We start from the raw sequence: 13,672 nt of genomic DNA on the forward strand, positions 1-13,672 counted from the left end.
TTATTTGTGAGACAGATTTATTATGTTGATTTGTCAGGATTTACTGGATTAGTCCAAAAGAGACTTATAATAAATATTCAATGAGAAGAAGTTTTCCGTACAAATACACTGATATGTTTCCACACGTCGCAATCAAATGTGCTTTACTGTGCACAAAAAAAAATTAATATGTCACTGTAATCCAGCTTCACTTAGTTCTGTAATTTCTGGTACAAATGATAATAAAGTCAGCTTGACTATCCGTTTTTCCATTCTGCTGTGTCAAAAGTCCAACACTGGGCAGGACCCCACGACTGCAAATACTGATTTTCATTATAGGTTCACCTTTAAAATATTTTTTCCCCCAGTTCAGTTTTGTAGTGTGTTTATGCAGTCTTCTTGATGTTTAACAGACTAATGTTTTTAGAAAACCATCATGTTGAAAAGAGTGTTGAGCTTTGGAGGAGTTAAAATAGCATTTCATTACTCAGAGGACCTCAGAGAGCCAGCAGGGCTGATAACAACAGTGCTGAGAAGGACTGAAGGAACGGACACCAACTAAATACATGCCAGGGAAGGAAGTTTAATCAGGAGCAGGTGAACTAATGAAGGTGGAAAAAGAACAAAGCAGGAAAGTAAAAACCAGAAAGCCACGAGAAACTGTTGAGATTTTTATTTTTTTTAAATCTTAGTTTCAGAAAAGTTAAGCTCCACTGACTATGAAACAATTACTAAAAACAATCAGTAGGAAAGTCAAATTTTCAGTGAAATATAATACTGAAAATAAGAAATCTGCATTAAATCATTAATCTAGTTATCACAGAGTATAAAACAGACATATTTATGGCTGTGTGCTTTCTGTGCTGGTGTTTATTTCCTAGGGGATAGTCTGCAAAAAAAAAAAAAAAAAAAATCAGTCCCACAACCTAATCACAGAAACGTGAAAATCACTGTAGATATTCTTAATATATGTTCTGTATTCCAAAAGCTGAAGTTTCAGTACCGTCAGAGAGACCTGGCAGCAAATTAGAATCATTCATGCATGTCTGCATCATCAAATGAATAGAAGGACATTCCTGTGACACAGTGTGTACTGCTGTAACTGTACCTGTTTGTAAGGTACAGTTTATCAGAGTGTAAATTCTGTGCCAGGGGGGTGGGGGTATATGTTTTATAGTGCACTTAAAATATGCTATAAATAAAAGAATTGGTGAAATGAGGCGTTTCCAGTCGTCTTTAAATTGAAACCTTGAACATAACCTGTTGTCTGTTATCTAAACGAATACACTGGAGAGGCTGTGATGCTAATAAATGATCTGAGTGCTGTGCGCTCACAGCACGTTTAAGAACAAAGACCGTGCTCAGCCTCTGGGAAAACTCGTACCTTGCTAGTGTCAGCACTAACAAGAACACAGTCTTCCACACTGCTGCTTTGTTCTACAGTACTTCCACTATCAATTACACAGTGCTAGGTTTTCTAGGTTGGCACTCTTCATCAATCACGCTTCAAAGGATTTTGTCTGCTCAAATTCCAAAGAAAGACTGCTTAATTGGCAAAATAACAAAGACCAAGACCCCAGAATGGCATTTATTTCCAGGTTTGTTTCTTTTTTCTTTGGGTAGTAAAAGTTAGAAAAAAGGATGACTCTATTAAAAGTGGGTCAGCAAGAGAAAATGAGGGATGACAATGGCCATAGGCTGAGTAAAAAGATACCGATTAAATGCACACCGGGGAGGGAGGTTTAACAAGGAACAGGTAGAAATCAGGCTCTAACGAGGGCAAGAAATGAGGGGAGTAAACACCCAGAGAATCAGACAGGAAATAAACTGGATGAGGGCTTCAACTCTGAGGGGAAAACCGCAGAACTGAAACTAACACAAATCCAAGACTTCATTTACATTTACCATATAATATAAAATGCTTTGAGAAAACCGTTGTTGTGATTGGGTCATATATAAATTGAATCAAGGGGAAAACACTACATCCAGATGAAGAGAACTGCTGAACTGTATAGGCACTGATAGGCATCTGTGCAACCTAATAAAAGACGTCCCTCTTGTTGTTTTTTTAATTTTTGGACTAGACTGAGCTGGGCTGTTTTTTTACCCCAGGAATTTCTTTTTAACATCAAACATGTTTTTGATAGCAGGGGACATGACAGGAGACGTTCCAGGCAAAACAACATCTCTGCTAGAAACACTGAACTGTTTGCAAAATTTTACAGTTGTTTGTGATTTGTAATATTTTGACAGATTGAAAAAAAACAAACTTATATTTATAACAAATGGCACACATCTGCATCTAGAAAACGTCATTTTTCCAAGGAAAAATCCTTAGCAACTAATTAGCGACTTACCCATAAATCACAGGGTTAGTTCAAGGCAATGATGTAAAGTAATGATGTGTAAGTGGAACGTGGCATTACCAGAGAGACAGGAGTCACTGCTAATTTTCCAAGGAAACCTCAGGGTAAATTAATGTTTTATTCAGATTTTATCTGACAAACTCTCTACAGTCTGCAAGAAATCTTTCAGTCTCCATCAGGTCACCAGTGACCTGTTCAGTGTTGGGGTATGGTTCACATCTACCTCTTTATATGGTAATGAGATTGAAAAAGGAAGTATAACAAAATCATTATGCTGTACAAGTATTCCAGGCTGGAAAAATAAAAGCTTAAGTAAACACTTTAAAGCCCTAAATTACAATGATAAAAATGCTCATGATGAATATTAAAACTTTTGAGCACAACTATAAATGATTTCTTGCTGACTGTGGAGAAATACTCTGAAAGTCTCCTGGTCAAGAACAGTTTGATACGAAAGAGTCTCCATGTTTAAACAGATCTCTGCTGTTTCATAGCTCAGTTTGAAAAGATAAACTTGAAAAACTTGAAGGTAAGAAAAACAAACACAGAGCCCTACCTAAAGTGGACTTTAGATATGGCTGCTAATGTCAGCAGGTGTTCAAAAGTGTCTAATAAAATTCACAAAGCCTTTTGTTTAACAGTAGACTGATGGTTCTGTTCTTCACGGAGTGAGAGGAGGTGGTACTCCATTTCTCTGAGGTCTCTGATGTGGCAGCAGCTCGGACACATGCCGACTCTTGCTTTACTGCCAGATGTCGTCACCGCCGCTGGAATATTGTGAAAACTCATCAAAGAGAACAAACGCATTTCACAAGCCGAGCTATCGCCATCATCACTCTTTCCCTGGAAATGTCTCAATTTGCACGACTTACCGACTTCACAGATCAGGGAAACCTCACTATGGTGCATGTAGTTTTCTTCTAACAGCAGAACACGACACCTGAGAGCTGTTTAACATGTCTTATTATACGAAGACCGAGATAACAGATCAGTTCCAGGTCCGTACTTGTTCCTTATGGATTCCTGGTGCTCTTGCTTCCTCCTCAGCTTTCTCTGACTTTTCTGCTCTTTTGGTGGGTTTCTGTGTTTGCAGTGCTTCACTTTTGAAAATTCCACCTGGTCATCTCTGATTATCAGTAAAGTATGCAAAGGGAATTTAAACAGTACCTCTGCCTCAGTTTAGCTGAGAGAACCTCCTCAGCATCAGTAACAAAACAAATTCTGGCATTTTGGTACAGATCACTTCTTTTAATTAGACCTTTTCTGCTTTTCTTTATTTTCTGTCAAATCTCTTGTTCCATCTTCAGATTGACAATGGCTGTAGTTTCAAATCATCAGGTTGATGTAAGTACAAGTATTCAATGAACTTGAGGAAACCTTAAAGTGGGCCTATCCGGTTGTTCAGTCTGACGTCACTAGCCGTGTCTGGGTCTAAACTCCGCTGCAGGTCCATATATCAAACGATCACTATGGCATTACTGAGAGTTGAAAAACTGTCTAAAGTCTTTCATCTTTAATAAAATGATCAGCGTTCTGCTCTACCAGGTGTAAGAATTGAGTGAAAACGGAATTTATGACATTTAACGGAGTTAGAAGTTAGCAGGGAGTTAGCTCGCTAGCTTCTATCTAAATACAATATAGCATGTCCTGACTGCGGGGTTTTGGAAACAAATTAAAACGTACAGCTCTGTTATCACTTCCAGCATAAATGAAGACAGAAAACTAAACAGCAGTGACGTTTGTAGGGTTACTTAAGTTGGGCTAGCTGGTATATAATGATGTGCTAGGTGACCGCTAGCGACACAGCTATGTTAGCATAATATAAACAAGCTAACTTTTTTTTCCACTCGATAAAAGTTAACGTGAGTGTTCTCGGTGGTCAGGAACAAATGTAATCGCATGGCAGGATGCTGTAAAAGGACCAAACTTCAGCCAGGAGAACAACTGAGATAATCCATCCACAATACGAGGTTAGTCATTCATATACTGCTGCATAGGCTGGGCTGTAGTTACATCCTAAGGTTTTAAAGACTGAGCTTAAATAAATGATTAGTGGTAATAAAAGCCGAGGGAGGTCAACAGGGATCACTGACTGTTTTAGGAGCTTTTTGAGATCAAATAGAAGAAAATACATAACATTAAACATGTTAACAACACAAAAGCCATATTAAACGCAGACTACTTTAGACCCGGAAGTAGGATTCGTCGCGTCATCACTGAACAACCGGATTGAGTTAATATTAGTGCTGTCAGCATTAATCTCGTTAAAATGACGTTAATATCACAGCCGTATTAAGGCGGCAAATCTCCATTAGCGAGTTAGCGCGGATTGCCTCTTGCGTGGGACTTTTTAACACAATTAATGATTCTGATATAACGATATTGAAAATGCAAAAAGAAGTCAAGCACTCCCTAAATCACTGCCGACTACGTGCCTACATCAGCCAATCACAGTTGTTTCCTCTGTAGCACGGCCTGCAGTTTCCCAGATTAGTGTTGCACCACCACACTGCAACAAAATTCAAATGTTTTCCACACCAGAAGGCGAGGCCCTTGTTCCCCAAAGTGGATCATAATCTGTTGTATGGAAACGTTAATGCAGCAGTCACTAAGTTGTTTATTTTCCTTGTCCTTCATCCATGAATTATACTTCAGTTTGTGAGGTGATTTCAGGAGGTAAACTAAAAGTCAAGGAATAATTATGACAACTCATCAAAATAATCATGATAAACATTTAGGCAATAATCCTACAGCCCTGCCAAAGGTCTTTAAAATCTCTTAAATTGTCTCTTTCCCCCCTTCTACTAGGAAACTCATTGGGGCAGGATTTTAGTCCCATCACAGAGAATTAAAACTGCAGTTTAGAAAGTTTAATCATTGTTAACCATATTCTTATAAAGCTACAAGTCATTTATCCTGAAAAATCACTGACCATAACTGGAAGCACATCAGCTGAACTGAAGATTAAAGTAAATTTGCCTGGTTCTTGGCTGCATTTAGATGAGCACTTACATGTACAAAGAAATATAAAGTGCCTCGAGGCAGTTGTTGTTTTGAGCTGGTGCTATATAGTTAAAATCGAATTACAAAGTTCTTTATACATTTACAATGTCAGTCAGGCCAGCTTTGTACATAAAAAAAACAACTACTTAGATTCAAATGTATTATTACACCATGTGTCATAAAAAATAAAAAAGATATTTTAGAAATCTATCAAAAACTTGTGGACAACTAAAAATGATAAAATTCCCATATTAAAAGACCCAAATTTGAGCCGGCATTTTGTATTTCTGAGAAGCCATAAAATTAATCAACATAGTGTTCAACGACTAAGACCAATTTTTCTGTTTGTGATTGCAAAACATATTGATTACATGCCAAATTGCAGTTATGCATTTGCAAAGCAGCACATTTGAAAATTCATGGACAAAACAATTTATGTGTTTATGTTCTGACTGTTGTCAAATTTGTACATGTTTGATTTGTTTGGTTAGTGCACTGGCCCTTTAAGAGAAAGGCATGGTCTGTGTGCAGACGGGGGAAGTGTAAGAAAGAATCAGACAATCGACTGAATGTGATCTATGCTGTGATTTATGCTGTGAAAGGCTGATAAAAAGGCATTCCCTGTGAGTATGCATTATTGTTTGGCACTTTTATGTTGATTAATAGCAGTTAATTAGATGCTGTTTTAATTTATGGTTCGTAGACAGTTGTTTGGTGTTAGCATTAGCACTTGGTCACGCAGCTCCTCAAGTAATTATTTAATTTGTCACTCATATATACTGTATTTTGTTGTTACAGTTTCACACCTGCCATATAAAGCAAAGTCTAAACCCACTCTGGCGTCAGTGACTTTTGTGTGGAGGTGTTTAACTCCTGGATAGTAGAAAGTGGTTCTACGAGGCCAGTACAGTTTACATTAAAAACATCACTTTGATTAAAAGGTTTGTGCATACCTATGGAAGCCTGTTTCCGCCACTAAAGAAAAAAAAAAGGATCCATAGGATTTTCTCACAATTTTGTCTTATTAACTTGAAATTTCGAGTTACCGCTGCCAATCAGTAATCTACGTGAATGACATCATTTCCTTGTTACCCAGAAGCTGAAGCCCTCAGGTACAAATGCTACAGCTAAGCTACCGGTATTACATCCAGTCATGAATGCGCAGATTGCTGAGTATTTTCAGCGTGGCTTCAAAAATGATGAAATCCTTGTGTTATTACCTGAATCACATGGCGTTACTATCAGCAAACATACTCGCGAAAGCGCCAATGTGTTGCGATCCGGTTTTGAGTGCGCGTTACTCTGTGTCATATGCTTCCGGGTAGAGCTGGGCGATATGAGATTTTTTCATATCACGATATGTTTTTTTCCATTTCAGGCGATAACGATATCTATCACGATATAAGCCAAATAACTATATTTGTAAGATTTAAATGTGCCGTTGCTCACAAGTAAAATGTGAAATTATCAGCAGCTTGTTTTTAAATATTTATTTCCCATAATAAGTTCAACAGGGTAGATGTACTTAAGGAACATGAGACTTTTTCAGATAAATAAAGGCAAATATTGCAAACTACACAAAAGGCAGCCGCTAAAGCGTTTAAGTTTCAAAATAGAACAAATGAAACAGACTAAATTGTCAATTCCACTTAGAAATAAAGTATTAATTCTAAAAATAAATCTTAGTTTGTTTTACAGAAGAACAGACAAAACTGACTAACTTTTGTCAATATCAAATAAACTGAGAACTAAAAGGAAATTCTCAATCTCTCCTTGTTGTATAGCTGAGCTTTTCAAACAGTTTTAACAGTTACTTTAGTCTGACAAAAGCCGAATGACGTATTAGCGCTTCCAGTCAGAGACTGAGGCTACGTCCACACGTACACGGGTATTTTTGAAAACGGAGATTTTCCGTTCTCGTTTTAAAAAATAATCCCGTCCACACGTAAAGGCAGAAATGAAGGAAAACGCTGCTATGAACATGCCAAAGCAGCAGGTGGCGCTAGATTCCTAACCGTGCAGAAATGTTGGCCAATCAGAAGTCTAGAAGCCTCGGTGGGAAAAAGTAAACAAAGCTGGGGCATAGAAGCAGAACCGAGTCGTAAGTGTGGAGGGACAGTAACTTTGTGTATATGTGAGCATGTAAACACTGCAGAGAGTAGAATTAACAGTATTGTAGAAATTCATTTCACCGAAACAATAACGTGGCGCACAGTGTGACGCATGCACCAGTTTATTGTATTTCCAGACTTGCTTTCGGCACAATTTACAGTGCACGCTACTCTGTTTTTTGTCAGACTTGAAATAGCCGAAATACCTTCACACTACGGAACTTCTATGGCTCTTCCGTTCGACAATCTCTCCGGCATTGGAACCATCATCTGTTTGCTCTTCGGTCACGCTCGGTTGATTTTTCTAGTCGGCACACTCATTTCCTCCATTACGCGCTGGCTGCTTCCCAAACAAACACACGTGCGGCTTGGCACTTGTGCTGTACGTAACAAGTCACGCGACGTGACGCTGCGGCTGTGATTGGTTCGGCTCTGCGCTACTGAATTTGGATCGGCTGACCTTTTTTTTTTTTTTTTTTAAGAGGACAAGAGCGGCGAAGTCTATCGCGATAGCTTAATTTCTCTATCGAGTAAAAGTTATATCGCGATACATATCGTTATCGTTCTATCGCCCAGCTCTACTTCCGGGTAACAAGAAAGTGACCTCATTCACATAGATTACTGATTGGCAGAGCTAACTTGAAATTTTGAGTTATATTTCTCCAAATTTCGAGTTATGGATACTTGTTTTTTTGTTTTGTTTTTTAGTGGTGGAAACAGGCTTCCATACATACCGGAGGATTAACAGTTACAGAAACATAAATTTAGATAAACTGTTGTATAAACTGTAGTTTGGTGGTGGTCTAATAAAATGCGTTTGTAGCGTACGTCTAGTAATTCTGTAATAAACCTGCAGAAACCCTCAGGATGAATATAGAAAAACAAGATCTTGTTAGCTGGTCTGCCTGTTAGTTTAACCATAAATGGCTTGGAAACAAGGAATTACTTTTGGTGGTTAAAGCCCGTGTCTGGAAAAGCTTCCAAAGCAAGTGTGAGTCGAAGGTGTTTTACCTTAAAACAAACAAGGCTGAAGAGCGTTTAATTTACTCAAGGTCCTAAAAGGTTGTAAACACGCTGATCAGACATGAACTTTAGGCTTTATACGTTTGTAAAAATTAACTACTTGCACCTAGATGCAGTTTGCGTCGTGTGAAAAGTGTTACGTGGAAAACACAACACAATCCAGAAAGGCAGCCCGTGCGATTTATCGCTTACCTTCCCGAGACACAAAGTCTTCACTGCTAAAAATAAAGTTAATGTCAAGCAGGTTAAGAGCCATTTTGGTGTAATTTTTCCAAGCAGGCCACGTTATCCTTTCAGCAATCTGATCAGCTGTAGCGCCTCTGGAGGGATTATGCAGTTTTCCACACTTAATGCGCACCTGTGTTATTTACTGAGGAGTTGTGGCTGCTAAAATACGTTAATTTATCAGTGAAATAAAACTGCCTGAAACGGAGCCCAAAGAAAACGTCTGCTGGCGTTGTGCGTTTCGTCGAATGATAGTGATTAATGAACTTTCACCAAATGAGTCAAATCAGCAGCTGCAGCTCCAAAGAAAAGTCAAATGATCTCCAGAAGAAATTAACAAACGTCGGCTCAGTATTTACATTTGTATTTATGGGAAAACACCCACGTCTTCCACATCTGATAGCATATTCAGGGTCTCTGAAACAACTCTGCTGGTTGTCATAGCAAAGAGATCCTACCTTTTCATGAATTCAATCTAATTTAAAAAATGTATTAAAAAAGGAAAAACCATCTCCTGATCTTATTTGTTCAGCAGATATTACTTTTGTTAATCAGTTGAATATTTGGTTCAGTAAAGCCACACAGTCCACCCAGCAACAACAATGTCGACGTTTCGTGAAAAAGTAAAAACCTTTTCAAAACCCCTGCGGCGATTGTCATGGGGCAACCATATCGCCTCAGTTGTACGGAAGGCCCAACAGCGCCTCTACTACCTGAGGAGACTGCGGAGCGCACACATTCCCAGATCTCTGATGTTGAACTTCTACAACTGTGCCATCAGCAGCGTTCTGACGTATGGATTTCTAGTGTGGTTCCCCAGCTGCACCAAGGCCGATCAGCAAGCACTCCAGCGGGTGGTGAAAGAAGCTGGCAGAATTATTGGAACAAGTCTGCCAGAGATCAGTAATATCTTCCCCACTCGCTGTCTGAGGAGGGTGCACAGTATCCTGCGGGACCAACATCACCCTGCGCGCCACCTTTTCCATCTGCTGCCCTCAGGGAGAAGGTACAGGTCTATACAGGCCAGAACATCCAGACTGGCCAACAGCCTGTATCCACAGGCTGTGAGGCTCCTGAACTCTCTGCCCCCTTCTCACGGACAATAACCATATCCAACTTCTTAATAGCAATGAACTGGTCTGCATTGGTGCATCATATCTTTATTCTCTTCCCCCTCCTGCCCCCCCCCCCCCCTCTTTCTTAAATAGATAACTATCATATCTGATATCATATCTCACAGTACAATAATATTGAATGGGTTGCATTGTTGTATTTTGTCATGTTTCTCAGGTCTTTGTCTGAATTTCTACGAACATTATTGCTAAGGATTGTCTTATTGCATTGGAGTCACACTGGGTTAAATATGTACACTTGGGTTTTAAGGGGTATTTATTATTTTCTTCTTTTTTTTGGGTTGTATGGAAGCCCCAAACGCAATTTCATTGTTCTTGACAATGACAATAAATAAATAAATACTAAAATACTAATATATTCAAACCCGGTGACCATCTGCTGTGAGGCACCAATGTGCTGCCTCTTAGGGTCATGTGAATAAACACAAGGATGAACACAAGGTGTGATGTACAGTAGACGTGGACTCTAATTTTTTAAACAGTTTAAAAACATTTTAGCCTGGAGGCCAACTTGGACATCTTTTGGACCTCTTTAAGCATCACTTCATTAAATGAATATGAATTCAATCCTTTGTAAACGTCAGAGTGACACTTTTCATGATAATCTGAACATCTTTAGGTTTTGGGCTATAGGTCAAACAAAGAACATCTTGCACTGTAAAATATTACGATCAGCATGATAGAAAAAGTCAAGGAAATGATCAGATCAAGAATATTTTGAATATATTGTTGGAGATGATATGAACTAGTTCATTGTCTTCTGTTGTGGCATTAATATTGTCTCATGCATTAAAAGGACACTCTGGATGGATTTTAAGTGTGCGTGTAGGCCGATATCTTAAAAGCTTCACTGTCATCCAAAACCTATTAAAAAGACATCAGTGAGTCATAGTGCTGACACATGCAGCGTTTACTTTGAGTCAGTCACCATCATGCAGCTACAAATAAAACCAAAAGGTTGATTAATTTACTACTTAAAATAAACCCTAACCAAAACACCGCTCCATCCTGTTTGGATGAAAAGTGGACCGTATTCCTGGAAATGTGAAACTTGCACATTTGCGAGATTTCAATCAACACCAGTTAATTTTGTTCTTTTAGTGAATCCAGACTCACACATTTTACCAATATGGTGTTGGAAACTGCTCTTAAAGCATTTTGTAAGACTGAAAACATAATTTAATAATTAAAATTTTTTTAAAAGTCATTTTAAAACCATTTAGTTTGGAATTGCATTCCAATGGTCTAAAGCAACGGTCCCCAACCTTTTTTGCGCCACGGACTGGTTTATGCCGGACAATATTTTCACGGACCGGCCTTTAAGGTGTCGCGGATAAATACAACAAAATAAAACTAGTACCGGTACCGAAAAAAAAAAGAAGATCTATTCATAACACACGTGAAAAGACCCGGGGAAGTCAAGGGGAGGCGGCGTGTGTTTAATGGTGAACAACAACTGGTGCAACAGTGCGAACGTTGTTCCTCTCACACGCTCCTGCACACCAAATCTGGAACTACTGTCCATCATGTGTCGTCCTTTTTATCTACCTCGGGAAGGCACAATTCCGCCCTCCGTTTGGCAAATCTGATCACGCCGCCATCTTCCTCATGCCAAAATACAAACAAAGGCCGAAACAGGAAGTTTCGGTTCAGAGGAAGGTCGCGCGCTGGACGGATCAATCGGTGGCCGCGTTACAGGACGCACTCGATGACGCAGACTGGGGCATGTTCAGAAACAGCTCCGATGATGATGTCAACGTGTTTACGGATACGGTTGTGGGATTCATCGGGAAACTAGCGGATGATACCATGGAGACAAAGACTATCACAACGTTTCCCAACCAGAAGCCGTGGGTGGATAAAACCATCCGCGACGCTCTGAGATCCCGCACCGCTGCCTACAACATGGGACTCACGACGGGGGACATGGACCCGTACAAAGCCACATCATATAACGTGCAGAGGGCGGTGAAAGAGGTGAAGCAGCGCTACGGGAGGAAACTAGAGTCACAACTCCAACAGAGTGACTCTAGGAGCCTGTGGCGGGGACTAAGGACAATAACGGACTATAAAGCACCAACAACCGGTATGACGAACGCGGCCGTGACTCTGGCAGACGAGCTGAACACTTTCTATGCTCGCTTCGAGGCTGTAGCTAAGGACTCCAACAATGCTAGTGCTAGCGGCGCTAACGGCTGCAGACAGGAAAATACTGCGAGCACCGGAAACGTGCTCGTCATCTCCGAGCATGAAGTAAGGAGAGCCTTCAAGAGAGTGAACACCAGGAAAGCAGCAGGACCAGACGGCATCCCAGGTCGTATCCTCAGAGACTGCGCATACCAGCTAGCTCCTGTGTTCACTGAGATATTCAACATCTCTTTATCTCAGTGGGTGATCCCCACATGCTTCAAAGAGTCCATCATTGTTCCTGTCCCGAAGAAACCCCACCCTGCTTCTCTCAATGACTATCGCCCTGTAGCCCTCACCTCAGTAGTGATGAAATGCTTTGAACGCCTGGTCAGAGACTTCATCATTTCTTCACTACCAGACACACTGGACCCACTACAGTTCGCTTACCGTCCAAATCGTTCCACAGACGATGCCATCTCTCATCTCCTCCACACATCACTCACTCACTTGGACACTAGAAGGGGGAATTATGTTAAAATGCTCTTCATAGACTACAGCTCTGCATTTAATACCATAATTCCCTCCACACTCACCACCAAGATGGAGCATCTGGGACTCAGCTCATCTATGTGTCAGTGGATCTCCAACTTCCTAACTGGCAGACCATAGGCAGTAAGGATGGGCGGACATGTCTCAGCCTCCACCACTCTCAGCACTGGAGCCCCCCAGGGGTGTGTTCTGAGCCCCCTGCTGTACTCTTTGTACACATATGACTGTGTGGCCACTACCAGCTCCACCACCATCATCAAGTTTGCTGACGACACCGTCGTGGTGGGCCTGATCTCTGATAACAACGAGACGGCCTACCTGAAGGAGATTAGGAATCTGGAGAACTGGTGCCAGAGGAACAACCTCCTTCTAAACGTCAGTAAGACAAAGGAGCTGATAGTGGACTTCAGCACTAAGCTGGAGAGGAACTACCAGACCCCCGTCATCAACGAGTGCCCAGTGGAGAGAGTGGACAGCTTCAACTACCTCGGAGTTCACATCACGCAGGACCTGTCATGGTCCTGTCACATCAACACCGTGGTGAAAAAGGCCCGTCAGCGTCTCTACCACCTCAGACGCTTGAGAGACTTCCAACTGCCCTCCAAGGAGCTCAGGAACTTTTAATCGTGCACCATAGAGAGCATCCTGACGGGAAACATCTTAACCTGGTTCGGGAACAGCACCATGCAGGACAGACGAGCTCTACAGAGGGTTGTGCGGTCAGCTGAGCGCACCATCCGCTCCGAGCTCCCTGACCTGCACTCAATCTACAGCAGGCGGTGCTGGACCAAGGCCAGGAAGATCGTGAAGGACCTCAGCCATCCCAACAACAGACTGTTCTCTCTGTTGAGGTCAGGAAAGTGATTCCGCTCCCTGAAGACCAACACAGAGAGACTGAGGAGGAGCTTCTTCCCGCAGGCGATACGGTTTCTCAATCACACCACCACACAGTACTGACCCACACATATAGTTCTTACACACACACTGGACATTCTGGACATTGTTTTCACTTCATCACTTAAATCACTTTAAGCATATTTGCACTGCACAAGACATAATGTGGATTGCACAACACTGGTCACTACATTCTTCATTTCCGGTTAATACTTGTACAGCTGTTGTTATTGTGTATATATTTATTTATATTTCTTCA

At 40.8% G+C, this 13,672-nt stretch overlaps 1 long non-coding RNA gene across 1 annotated transcript in view; it reads right to left on the bottom strand.

Moving 5' to 3' along the window:
* Positions 1–637: 637 nt before the first annotated feature.
* Positions 638–13,672, bottom strand: part of LOC145420528 (uncharacterized) — a 29,773-nt gene continuing 16,738 nt past the window's right edge. Inside the window, exon 4 of the long non-coding RNA XR_013901853.1 lies at positions 638–868. This is a non-coding gene — a long non-coding RNA (uncharacterized LOC145420528). The remainder of the gene's footprint in view (positions 869–13,672) is intronic.

The sequence above is a fragment of the Astatotilapia calliptera genome, chromosome 15 (assembly GCF_964374335.1).
Source record: "Astatotilapia calliptera chromosome 15, fAstCal68.1, whole genome shotgun sequence".
In the NCBI taxonomy this organism is placed as follows: Eukaryota; Metazoa; Chordata; class Actinopteri; order Cichliformes; family Cichlidae; genus Astatotilapia; species Astatotilapia calliptera.